Source organism: Trachemys scripta, chromosome 8, assembly GCF_013100865.1.
Source record: "Trachemys scripta elegans isolate TJP31775 chromosome 8, CAS_Tse_1.0, whole genome shotgun sequence".
NCBI classification, from domain to species: Eukaryota; Metazoa; Chordata; order Testudines; family Emydidae; genus Trachemys; species Trachemys scripta.
Window position 1 is genome coordinate 17441261 of NC_048305.1, and position 13474 is coordinate 17454734.

The 13474-nt window shown below is 46.1% G+C and overlaps 1 protein-coding gene across 3 annotated transcripts in view; it reads left to right on the forward strand.

Annotated features, from left to right (window-relative positions):
* SH3RF2 (SH3 domain containing ring finger 2) overlaps positions 1 to 13474 on the forward strand; it is an 82365-nt gene that overhangs the window by 21164 nt on the left and 47727 nt on the right. The gene's annotated exons all lie outside the window — the stretch shown is intronic.

Here is a 13474-nt window from a genome sequence, read left to right on the forward strand (position 1 = left end):
GCTGGCCCGTGCCAGCTGATTCGGCCTTGCGGGGCTTGGGCTCACTGGGCTGTTTAATTGCAGTGTAGATATTCGGGCTCAGATTGTAGCCTGGGCTCTAGGACCCACAAAAGTGGGAGGGTCCCAGTACTCTCAGCAAAGAACATCTTATCACTGGTTCTATAAAGTCACCCTGAGCACTATTAGCTGCATTGTCCCAGAGACACAGAGCTGTCTCTGTGGGCCATGACTGGACAGGCAGTCTCTGATGTTGTTGTACCACAGCCCACAGAGATCCTTAAAGGTTGACATAAGGGTGTTGATCTATGTCCTGAAGTGGAACCAGTGGAAGATGCAGAACTTTAGTACATGCTCTTAATGATTTTTCCAGCCAAGGAGAGGAGCTGCTGTGTTCTGCATGGGTTTGAGTTTCCATTGTACCTTCACGTTTAGCCCTGAGTACAGTGAGTATAAAGTCTGGAGGTGGCAGCCATTGATCACTGTGAAATCTACACATGAAAAGTGCTATGGTAGCCCTTGGGGTCATTATTATCATCATCATTTCCTGGTCAGATGGAGGTGAAGGAAGCTACTTCCCACAACTGTTGCTCCCGGGATGTTCAGGATGAGTACTGGGTCCTGTAAAATGCAGGTATTTGTCACTGTCTCAATGAATGGAAGGCAAATGCACTTCATCAGCGAGTCTCCTGATGTACTGTTAACCATAAACCCATGAATAGGTGAAAAATCCAGCTGTGGAGAGACGGGATCAATGTACTGTGGATACTGAACTAAGCAGCACTTCAGCAGCATCATTAATTATTATTACCATAGAAGTCAATAAGAGTTTTGCAGCTAACATCAATAGGCATTTAATCTGGCCAGAAGGGCCATAGGTGTGCTCAGCTATATAAAATCATGAGAGAGAGAGAGAGAGAGAGAGTCTCTGCCCCAAGGGGTTTACAGTCAGCATTAGATTCTCTACACCAATTAAGGAGCAACAGAGCCGGAGAAGAGATTAATGGAAGGGTAAGCAAAAGAAGAGGTCTAAAGAGGGATGTGAATAAGGGAGGCAACTAGATCAGTGCTTCTCAAAGCCGGTCCACCGCTTGTTCAGGGAAAGCCCCTGGCAGTCCAGGCCGGTTTGTTTACCTGCCGCGTCCACAGGTTCGGCCGATCGCGGCTCCCACTGGCCGTGGTTTGCCGCTCCAGGCCAATGGGGGCTGGCGAGAAGGGTGGCCAGCACATCCCTCAGCCTGCGCCACTTCCCACAGCCCCCATTAGCCTGGAGCGGCGAACCGCGGCCAGTGGGAGCCGCGATCGGCCGAACCTGTGGACGCAGCAGGTAAACAAACTGGCCCGGACCGCCAGGGGCTTTCCCTGAACAAGCGGCGGCCCGACTTTGAGAAGCTCTGCACTAGGTGACACAATAAGAGAGAATCTGTTCCAGCCATAGTGAAAAACGTGGTGTGGCAGAAAGGCACTGAATTTTGAGTGTCAGGAAAAAAAGGGGAACAGTAAGGACTGAGAAATGGGGGGAGGGGTTGAGTGTGAGACGAGGTGTAGGAGGAAAGGAGATCAATAATGTAGGTGGAGGCAAAGCTGTAGACACTGAAAAAGAAGGTGAAAATGAACATCTTAAACTTAGTCTGGAAAAAGAGAGAGAAAAAGCTAAAGAAGGGATTCAATGGGGAGAGATATAGTCAGAACATCAGGACAAGACGATACCTTGTTTGTAATGTTTTGAGTAGACTGCGGAGCTGGGAAGGCCATAGAGATAGAGGTAATGGAACTAATTAATGTACATGTCAAAGTTAAACAATTTGGACAGAGAGGGGTGATTGTATTTTAGAGGCAGTGCAAAGGAAGAAGCAGCAAGATTTGACAGGAGCCTGGATATGAGGGTGAGGAAGGACAAAGAGGTGTTGAGGAAATGAAGCCTGGGATGCAGGAAGGACAATCCAACATAATTCTTTTACACTGGGAGCTCTACAGAAACTGAAGTATATGGTCAGATCTACTGTATTCCTCAAAGACAAAGCCTTAGAGAGACCGTGTGATGATATTGACAAGGTTAGGGAGGGCATGTTGATCACAAGTGAAAGGAGTGGCTAGTATAGGAGGCGATGCCTGGAGATGGATTAAGAGCCATGGTAGTGATTAGCCAAAGAGTTCTTTCCCACATGGCAGGCCTCAGCAGGTTTTTATATGCATTAACTTTAGAAACTAGACTGACTATGAGCAAAACAAATAGTGAGCTACACCCACGCCCCACTGGAAAGCCTCTATATCTAACTGAGCAGGTGCCATTGCCAATCCACACTACAGTCACAATCCATACAGTATGAAAATTCCAAACTCCTCCACTTCCTGGGGGTTGACTTTGTTCACAAAGAAAATAAGAATGAGGTAATATCAAGATACTCCCCAGGTTTAGCTGCTCCCGGAGTGCCTCCCTCCAGATTGCTCAACCCACTCCCTAGATCTTCTCTCCTAAGAGAGTCACTCTTGTCTCCCACATATCTAGGTGGGGTGATGAGTCGCCTGACTCAGCAAGTCAGCAGACCCTGCTTAACCCTTTTCTAGCAGGATCAACAGCTACTAACAAGGCCAGGGGTCTCACTCAAACATTGCCAGCCTGTTACACTATATTGAGTATTTCTAGAGGCCTCGTTGGATTTAACAGAAGTGGTTAATGGGTTTGACCCATATCTTGTGTTCACGAGGTGCTAAGAGCAGCGGTTCTCAACCGGGGGTCTATGGACCTCTGGGGGCCCATGAGCGCTTTCAGGGGGGCCGTGGAGCCCCACAGCTGAAACCCAGTTCCCCGAGCCCCAGCCCCGAAGCCAGGAGCAGCGCGGGGCTGAAGCCAGCAAACCTCCTCCACCCAAGCCAGGAGCAGCGGAGGGCTGAAGCCAGGAGCCTCAGTGCTCCTCCATCCCCGCTGAAGCTGGGAGCTGCACTGGGAGCACCCCACCCCCACCCATACAAAGCCCCTAGCTACTCCCTGCCTGCACCCTGAGCTACTCCCCTGCCTGCACACAGCCCCTAGCTACCCCCTGCCTGCACACTGAGCTTCTCCCCTGCCTGCACATAGCCCCTAGCTACCTCCTGCCTGGTTTTCAAACTTTTTGAACTGAGTCCCCACTTTGAGTGATATTTTTGGTTGCATCCCCCCACAGCCCAGACAGGCTGGGTGGCTTCCTGAGTGAGTCAGGGGATGGAGGTGGCGCTCCCTCCCTGGACCCTGCTATGCGGAGCGGGGTTGAGCCCCACCACCCCTTACCCCCCCCCCCAAAAAAATAGAAGTAAAACTGTGCCTATGCCCAAGCCCCGCTCTGATCCCCACTGGACCCTGATGTTTTTATAGCATGTTGAGGAGGGCCTCAGCCAGGAAAAGGTTGAGAACCCCTGCTAAGAGGACCACAGTCATACAATGTTACTAGAGTTTTCTTCAGTACAGCACCACTAATGCCGTTCAGAAGAGAGTGGGAATTTCACCTACTGACAGCAACCAAAAGAGTTGGTTTCCAGAGTGTGAAGGGAATAGGCTGGTATCAATACACACTTCACTATGAAGGTAACTAAACAGAGGTGCCAGTGAGAAGTCTGATGACATTCCTCAGTGAATAAACTAGATGATAGTTTTGATCCTTTCTTTCAGCCTGTTGACATTTAAAGTTTCATTGGCAGATACAACCCGGCCTGATCTGACTACTTCTGCAATCAGATTAAAATTTATTCTCTTTGTTAAGTACCACGGCATGTATAAAATAAGCTAACCTCATGTGGGCTCTGCACAAACAAATATCTCTATTTCTTTCAGAAATTTCAGACCCTTTTTGTGTTCTGATTTGAATTTAAAGTGAACTGATAGGTTCTTCAAGCTACATCTACCAGGGCCTTTGCAGCCGTGTATTATCTAAGGGAGACTGACAGTCACTTTTGGCTGTGGACAATTTGATATACCTTGAAAGTTAAATCTTCAGTTAACAAATGTCCCGCCTGCTTAGGTGTATTTAGTTCTTAAAATAGATCAAAATCAGAGCAAGCGCTATGCTTAAATTATGCACGTGAAACAAAGCACTGCGTGTCATTGCCACACATGCACAAAACTTTGTTTCAGTGAAGAACCCAACAGCAGCATTTCCATGTTTGCTTTTTAAAAATGACTCCAGGCTGGAGAGATTGAGCTAGACATTTCAACATGAAGTCCCTGGTTATCTCTAGAACCATTCTGCAGAGCTTTGTTGTGAGCATTTTCTTCCCGACAGCACCAGTGATATACGAGGTGCTCTAATGACAATAAGACAAGGTCACAACTCTCAAGAGCTTATGAACTTAAAGGCTTAGTTAGGTCCATTAAACAATGGTCGACTTTGGGGGGGGGCGGAGATGCCAAGCAGATACATTGGGAGGCATTGTTTCTCAGGCAGTCACAATACCTCCCAGAGGTTCCCAGCACATAGAACATGTGTGTAACACATGAGGAAAAATGTGGGTCTTGTCTTTCTCTAAGTGATTCCACAACTATGGATTGTGACCCCAGTCATCAACGGATGGGGTCATGAACACATCTGAACTGCTCTACAAAATGGCATCCTCCAGTGGTGTGACCTTGCATGCACCATACGTGCAAAGTCACGTTGCACAGACGTTGCCATTTTGCTCTACGGTCTAACCTTGAGGGCATCATACATATGAGATAACGTTGTAGGCCCATGTTGCTCTGTTGCTGTCTGTGGTCACAGGAATCAATAAGTCCGAAATGGGGTCATGCAGGTAAAAAGTTTGGGAACAGCTAAGGCCTGGTCCATGTAAAACATAAGAGACGATTGCTACCAGCTAATGGAGTTATCCCTTTAGCTCAGTGGTGTTCAAACTTTTCCTGTCGTGTCCCTCCCTTACCAGCAATGGAATCTGTCCATGCCCCCCACCTCCACTACTGCACAGTTGGCTCAGCAGAAGAGTTTGGGCTGAAGGCAGAGCTGGGGACTGAACTGGGGATGGGGGGGGAAGAGCTAGGGCTAGAGGTGAAAGTAGACTGGGGGTGGAGAGTGAATGAGGGCATAGCTGGACTAGGGGTGGAGCAGGGGGCGGAGTGGAGCTGTGGCCAGGGCTGGAACTGGGCTGGGGGTGGAGCAGGGGACAGACTAGAGCTGTGGATGGGTCCGGAGCTGAGCTGGGTGGTGCTCCCTCCCCACATCCCTCATGGTGGCTGGCCCCAGCCCTGCTGTACGCCCCCCTGCATGTCCCACAGTTTGGGGGCCACTGGTTTGGTTAAGTGGTAGCAGCCTTGATCAAATTCCTGGGGTTTAATCCCCACTAATGACCCAGGCCCTCACTGAGCCCTCTTTAATAGATGCCACATGCATTTCCTACTGAGACCGACTAGTGAAAAATGGTGGCAAGGCTGCATGTGTGTGGGACCCATCGACAGGTAGCATAGATATTTCTGGTTTCTCTCTATTTCAGACCAGCTCTAGAAAAAGCAAGAATTACTGGGGACACCTGTGGCTGCAGCACCACAGTTGATTGTATTGGGCTCATCTGCTGTAATGCAGTGAAACTGTTGCAAGGCAGCCAGGCTTTCCACATCATGTTTGCATTGATCAAATTAGATTAACAGGGCAACTTACTGCTCAGTTCTTCATTCAGAGGGGCTAAAACAACAGTGCTTGGATCCAGGGTTAGGCTGGGTTGGGCAGATAAGGTTCTGGGATTCCAGGCAGAACCAGGGCTAGATTGTGCATTGGATGGTGCCAACATGAGTTTTTAATGCAATCTTGTGGACTCTCTTAGGTTTGCAAGGGCATGACTGAACATGGATTAGCCAAGTCAGAGATTGCTCCTGGGCGGGAGGACAAAGGGAGACACAAAGTAAAGGGCACTGAGGCCTCCAGAACCTTCTAAAACTACAGGTCAGAATTTTATGGGCACTCAGCACCTGCCACTGAAGCCAGTGACACCTGTGGGTACTCAGCACCTCTGACAAATGAAGTCTTGTAGTGTTGGGCTAACATAAGTCATTTAAGTTGCAGGTATAAGATTGTTTGGCCCTTACATCCTCAGAAAGAGAGAGAGACACTGTGCTCAGAAGATGAATATTAAAGCCACTTGTTTTGATAACAAATTCTTGTGATTGAAAAGAAACAGAGCTTGCAGAGTTTGGACTTCGTCAAAGAACTTTAAGGCTACACAGAGTTCTTTCATTGCCTTTCCTTTTGCACAGATGCACTTCAAGTATTACTAAGCCAGGTGCATGCATGTTTACCATTAGCACATTTTACAGTACAAAATGAATTACTTTTAATTAGCATTAAACATTAATATTAATTGCTTTATGTTTCAAAATACTTTGAAGGTGTAAAGAGCTATGAAGGTATTACAGGAATTTCTTCTTTTCCTGGTTCCCTTCTCTGTAGTAAGTAGCAATGATTATGTAACTATTCTTGTAGAACATTCTCTTCCCAAGTTCTAGGTCACTTTCTGATCTTTCCCCAAGCTCTAATTAACTTGGAGTCTAATCTTTCTCTGGGATCTTACCTTCCTCCTAGAATACTGCTGGGATTGATGGGTTTGTGTACATGAACTGCTAGCCCAATCCTAAACTTTGACATATCTTTGCTAGATTTGCGGTTGTGGAAACTTGTATTTCTCCACACACAAAAAGTAACCAAACACTTTCTGTCTGAATGACAAAAACAAGAACAAACATGAAATTGCAATAACGTGGGTGTGGGTGTGTTGCCTGTTATATGTTGGCTCAGTGCTGCCTCCCAAACCCATGGTACATTTAAAACCAGACCAGGAAAAGCACTAACAAATGTAGAGAGTAAGGAACAATCCTGCAGTGACAGGAGCTAGTTGACTTAAAAAGTCTTTTCCATCTGCACATATACCATCTCCACAGACTAGTTATCTACTATCACAAACCCAGTCGAGCCTCTCCTCTTGGCCACTCACCAGACTGCTGTGAGGGGACCCCGCCACTGGGTTCTACAACATTATTGCTATTTCTTTAATAGCACAAGTCTATACAAGAACAATAAAGGCTATACACACTTCCCTTCCCCAATTTCCTCACCTTTCTGGAGCATTCTTTGCACTGAGGTCAGAATCCTTTGGGGCTGTCCACCATCCTTCTGTCTCAGTGCATGGTTGTATTTGGCTCTTCTTCTCCAACCCTGGTCTGTCCCATTCCCCTCTCCAGCTCAAACTTCCTGTGTGTGTCCCTGAGTCTTCCCCTTTCCACCTTCTCCAATTCCTCCCCTCCCTGTTGAGGGAATTTTGAGAGAACTGTGTTGCCCTAGGAAGCAGTAACTCTTCTGTTCTCCCCAGGCAAGGGCTATTGAGGTGCTGATAGTCCTGAACCAATTGGCTATTGCCCTGCTCTGGCAGGGCCAGAGACCCAGCCCCCCCCCCCCCCCCCCCCCCAGCATATTTACATAGGGGAATTCAATGATACAGCAGTTTTCATAATAACAACTTAATAATCAACCAGAATTTCATACAGGTTCCCCAAACCCTCACACATACCAAGGGCCAAATTCTCCTCACATATTGGTCCTGATTCAGCCAAGCTCTACAGCATGAGTTTTAGTCACATTGAAATCAATGGGACTTGAGGCTATACTTATGTACTTTCCTGAATTGGGATCACAGATCCCATTCCCCTCCACGGGAGCTCTTGGGCCTCAAGTTAGGAGGTGAGCTCAGAATATTTGCTTTGGAGCCACGGAAGCTTTCGGAAATGAAAGAACCAAGCTGGCCTTTTGGAAGCATTAGCGGTTGAGCTACGCTCTCAAGAGGGAGAGCGTTTTTTACAGCCGTGCGGAGCTTCAGTTTTGACAGACTGTGCTGGTGAAGGATGGTGGGAGAGCAATTAATCACTGGGGGAGCAGCTCAGCAGAATCTAAAAGGGAACACAATTGTCAGATAAAAACATTGTTTAAAATAACAGTTTAGCTCTGATTTGGGGGCGATAGCCACTTTCAGTGGAGAACAACACCACTAAGCACTTTCCACAGCAAGCAGTAACCAGCCTTAACTCCCCACCACCACCCCAGCGAGTGGTGATTCCTACATTACAGATGGCGAAGCTAAACAACAAAGATGTTAAGTGAGGCACTTCAGGCCAGCACAGCCAGTATTAGGACTCCAAAATTCCTGACTTCCAGGCCTGTGCTTGGCCCACTAGCCTGTGCTGCCTCTCCAATAAGATGATAATGATGATGATTTACTGTATATTGGTTATTATGTGAGAAGCAAGCCAGGATCTGGGAGCAGGAACCAGGGACTTAAATTTTTTCCATTCATACTAGAGTTTAGTTTAGATTTAATTTAGGGCACATGAAGGTAAGTTGATTTAATAATAGTACTTAGCTCTTACATGGCACTTTTCATCCACAGATCTCAAAGTGAGATCAGGATCATTATGCTCATTTTGCAGATGGGGAAACTGAGGCATGAGGAGGGACGTGACTTGCTCAAGGTCACCCAGCAAACCAGTGGCAGAGCCAGGAATTAAAGCCCAGTTTCCTGAGTCCTGGTGCAGTACCCTAGCCACTAGGACACACTGTCACCCAGCCCTTGACTGCCCTAGGGACTGAAATCCACAATTTATCCATAGAATGGGCACAGCCTGAGCAGTAGCAGTGGAAGCTCCCCACTTCAATCCTCCCCACTGCCCAATTAACATGCCTTGCTCCTCACCTAGAAGTCCACTTCTAGATAGTGATATGAATTATTCAGCCTCTATGGATCAGACAATCCTTGGCCTCTCAGCCTATGGCAGCAGATAGCTTTTGAACAGCTCATGTCAATACATTTAACAGTAGTGAATGCCACTTTAATAATAACCAGGTCATGCTGCAAAAAAGGACCTATAATGAATTAAACACATTTGCCAGCTGCTTTACACTTAATGTGCAGTTTCTCCCCCTACATAAAGTTGCAAAACCCAAAGAATGGGGAGAGTTAATCTAGGGCTCCAGAGACAAGATAAAAGAGATGAAGAGGCATTTGCTGGTGCTATCTTTAGCATTAGCAGTTTCATTTAACTCTGATCTGGACCCTGGAGCCAAGGTCCAGTTCCAGAATGTGGGCCTCCCTCAGAACGTTTGTTCTACAGCATGTGGGAGGTGACTACAGAACACCTGGGGCTTTATTGTGCCTGACAGGCACAGCTCTGGGTAATTGTGGGGATTAGAGGTTGTGGAGCCTCAATAGAACAGGGGAACCCCAGACCATGTGCGGAGGGACGTGCCTGTGACAACCTCCCTTGAGGGGAGGGAACAGCAATGCACCTTTCTTTCGCTCTTAGTTCTGCTATCAACACAGAGGAGGAGGAATAGACTTTACCCATGCCTCCCCATGGAAGCCCTAGAAGATGACATTTCCTCTGTCTGGGGAGCGTAAGGATGGCAGCTGTGCCCAGCCACTGTGAGGAGAGGGGCAGAAAAGTCCAAGTGATGGAGCCTGCTGTGATGGGTTCCCCCACTTCTTCGGGGTGACACTCGGAAGTGGGGTACCACTGAGCCCACCTGACCCACTAGCCTGGGCTCCCTTGACACTGTATTGCTGACGCAAGCCAGCCAAGCCCTCCCCCTCAGGCTTCAGACTGCACTTTACCGGCACACATACAGGTAGGGACACACCCCAGCTGCAGCTTTACACACAGATGCTGAGATCAGCTCTGCATGGGAAGGCTCAGCTAAGGAATTGCCCAGTACTCAAGTGCACGCCCCCCACTCTAGAGGGTAGACCCAAATCTGTACCATCTTGTGCTGCACAGAGAATTGTACAGTGTAAACTCGTGAAATTCGCCCCCTCCCTCAATGTGGAGAGAGATATGCAACAGCTTTTTGCCCCTCAGCTATGAAGTCCACACACTGGGTTTTAGACAAAACAAAACAAGTTTATTAACTATAAAAAGATAGATTTAAAGTGATTATAAGGGATAGCAAACAGATCAAAGCAGATTACATAAAAAATAAAACAAAATGCAATCTAAGATTAATATACTAAAGAAATTGGTTACAAGTAGCAAATTCTCACCCTAAATGATGTTTTAGGCAGATTGCAGAGACTTGCTTGCAGCTTAAAACTCCAGAGATTCCTTTCACAAGCCAGACACCCTCTAGCCTGGGCTCAGCCCTCCCACCCTACCCCAGCTCAGTCTCTTTGTTTCTCAGGTGTTTCCAGCAGCCTTCTTTACTGGGCAGGGAGTTAGTGAAGAACGAATCATGATAATGTCACTCCCCTGCCTTAAATAGTTTTTGCATATGGCGGGAATCCTTTGTCTCCCAGTGTGGTTCCCACCCCTGGTTAGTGGAAAAATACTAGTATTTTAGAATCATAGAATATCAGGGTTAGAAGGGACATCAGGAGGTCATCTAGTCCAACTCCCTGCTCAGAGCAGGACCAATCCCCAGACAGATTTTTGCCCCAGATCCCTAAATGGCCCCCTCAAGGATTGAACTCACAATGCTGGGTTTAGCAGGCCAATGCTCAAACCACTGAGCTATCCCTCCCCCCGGAAGTCTAGTACCAGGTGACTTGGTCACATGACCCTGCAGCCATAACTCAGAGGCTGTTTGCAGGGTCCCCAGGAATGCTTTCCAATGGGAGATTAGCATCTGCAAAGACCTACTGTTTTCCCTAATGGTCCTTCCCAACCGGCCATCAGGACTGATTGTATTCTATCTGGTGAGCGTTCCCCAGGTGTAAACACATTTGTAATAGATGCATAGTCAATATTCCTAACTTCAGATACAAAAATGATACATGCATACAAATAGGATAATCATATTCAGTAAATCATAACCTTTCCAATGATATCTCACATGACCCATCTTGCATAAAATACATCTTAGTTATGCCATAATCATATCATAACCATATCTCCATGAAGAATATGGGGCGTAATGTCACACCTTCTTGCACAGATCTTCCCAATACTGGCACATCTGCTTGTCTGGAAACAACCCAGCCTTTGTAAAATGTATCCCAGGGTTGAACTTCCCTTGGGGGCTGGTGGTGTTCTTTGCACCTTCTTCTGAAGCACCTTGGTACTGACCACTAATGGAGACAGGATACCAAACTCCATGGATGATCAATCTGATCCAATGTGTCAATTCTAACCTTCCTAACTGATCAGACACTATGCAGTTTAGATTTCTTTCAGCATGAATGACTGTGGAATGGATGATAGAATTTGCAAGTGGGAGGGGGGAATCTCTTTTCAAGTCCCTGCATCTCCCACATCCCAAGGGAGGTCCTAAACACTAGGCTATAGAGTCTCTTTCTCTTTCTGACTCAGTGACTATTTAACTATTTATACAAAGTGGAACAGCTTTAACAGAAGAGAGACCCACCTCAGAAGAGCCAACAGCCAGGGCACTCTTCTGAATGTGGGAAACTGAAGTTCCAGTCCCTCCAATGAACCAGGCAGAGAAGGGACTTGAACCAGGCTCTCATCTATCCCAGGTGAACGCCCTAACTATTGGGCTATTGGCTATTCTGAGCGTCCCTCTCCCCAGCCACCATGAAAAACTTCAAAAGATCTCAGTTTCACCCTGATGCAGAGTGGGAACAACTTTCAAAAGCGCCAAAATATTTGCAGGGAAGAGAAAATTGCTTTCCACCCAGCTCTAATTTTTTTTTCTGGTCTTTAGACCTTGGCTTCAGCACTCTGGGCCACCATAGTATGTTGTATCTGTAACCCACAATGGATCAGTGGGATATTTTTGACTTATACTTTTTCAATCTTTGCACTGGAGGAATCAGGATACCCCTAGAGCCCTGTCTCAAGTTCAGAGTTCTCAGTGAGTGATCTATATACTTCCACAGAGAATGGAGCTGCCATTATTTCAAGAGGCATAACAATTGCAGGGAAGGTACTTGAGCATATTCCACTAGGAACTGTATAATTGCAAATAAAAATGTATTAAAGGAAACCTATTTTAGAAGATGCATAGCCTGTGGAACCCATTGCTGCAAGATATTATGGAGGCAAACAATATTGTAGGATTCATGAAAGGATTAATAAGAGTAAGAAGAATAACATCTGCAGTTACACTAGCTAGGATAAACTTTATCAGCTATATCCACCCTCTTTCTTCATAGCATAAAACCAACAACTAACTGGCTCAGGTTAGAAAGAAACCTCTCCCACAGGCATGCTATTGCAAAATTGTGCAGCATAAGGGTTTTTTCACGTACCTCTAAAGCATTTGGTTTCTGCCACCACTGCAAATTGGATACAAGACCAGACGGACTACTAGTCTGATACAGCATGGCAACCGCTGTATTAAATAGCACCAAGATGCTATATTAAAATAGCATTATTAAATAAATAATGTTTAGCAAGCCAAAACAAGGATATTCAATAAGGCTGCTGCTTCTAATGTCACTCTTCCCTCTGTGCTTAGAGATTGCAGAGGTCTATTGGCAGTGCTCTTTATTGTAGGCAATACAACTTTTTACAACACTCAGGCACCTGGAATGAAATTCACCCCTATTCAGAGAGCCTATACAGTACTTAAGTCAGCTGGCCCTCACACAGGATTATTTTGTGGGTAGATTACAAGCCTTAACCCTTACTGCACTTCCAACTTTTTAGTTCCTTTTGCACTTCAACCAGAAGCATACGGTACAAATTACAGTAAATATAAGTGAAACCCAAAGTCCACCAGTGTTATGTGGAGTGTAGTAGGACAGTACACTATCTAATAAAGCTGCTCACCCAAGGTGTTTCCACCAGCCTGGAATACAAACCCCCCACCTCATTTTCTGAGCTGATGCAGACGTTTGTTCCCTGTGCTCGTCACACCAAGCGCTGCACACCTGGAACCGCTGCATAGCAAGAAGCAGCCTTTGGCTTATCTGTACTCGTCTTCTTCCAGGAAAAAATCTGCAAGGTTGCTTTCAAACTGTAGCTCCTGAGCTCAGGGCAGCGAGGCCAGTGATGGCTCTGGGTTTGATTCAACCATCCAAACAATCCATTGCACTGTGTATTAAATTGAATTTTTGGAGTGGATAAAATATGATTCAGGTCAGTAAAGTGGATATTTTAAGTGAACTCTAGTTTTACTTAGGAGACTGTTGTAGGGAACAACGCAGGAAGGTTCCCTCATCTCTTCTAATTTCAGTACATGTCTCCCTCCTACCCAGATTGAACAGTTAAGAAACAATAATAATATTAATAATTATTATTAATAAAGTGCCCCCTCCTGAAATGCTGAGCAGGTAAAATATAAACTAAAGCCAACAGTTAAACCATAGTGCATAGGATACTGAATAAAAAACTAACTAATAAAAAGCCTAATGATGTGGGTTTATTAATATGAAAACATTGTGAGAGGATCACAAACTCACAGGAGACAATTAAGCCCCACAAGGAGGACAGTACAGAGAAAGCAATTGCTCATTTCATCAAATTCCTAAATATTGAACCTGATGTGTTAGCTGCACTGGTGTCAGTCAGGAGTTC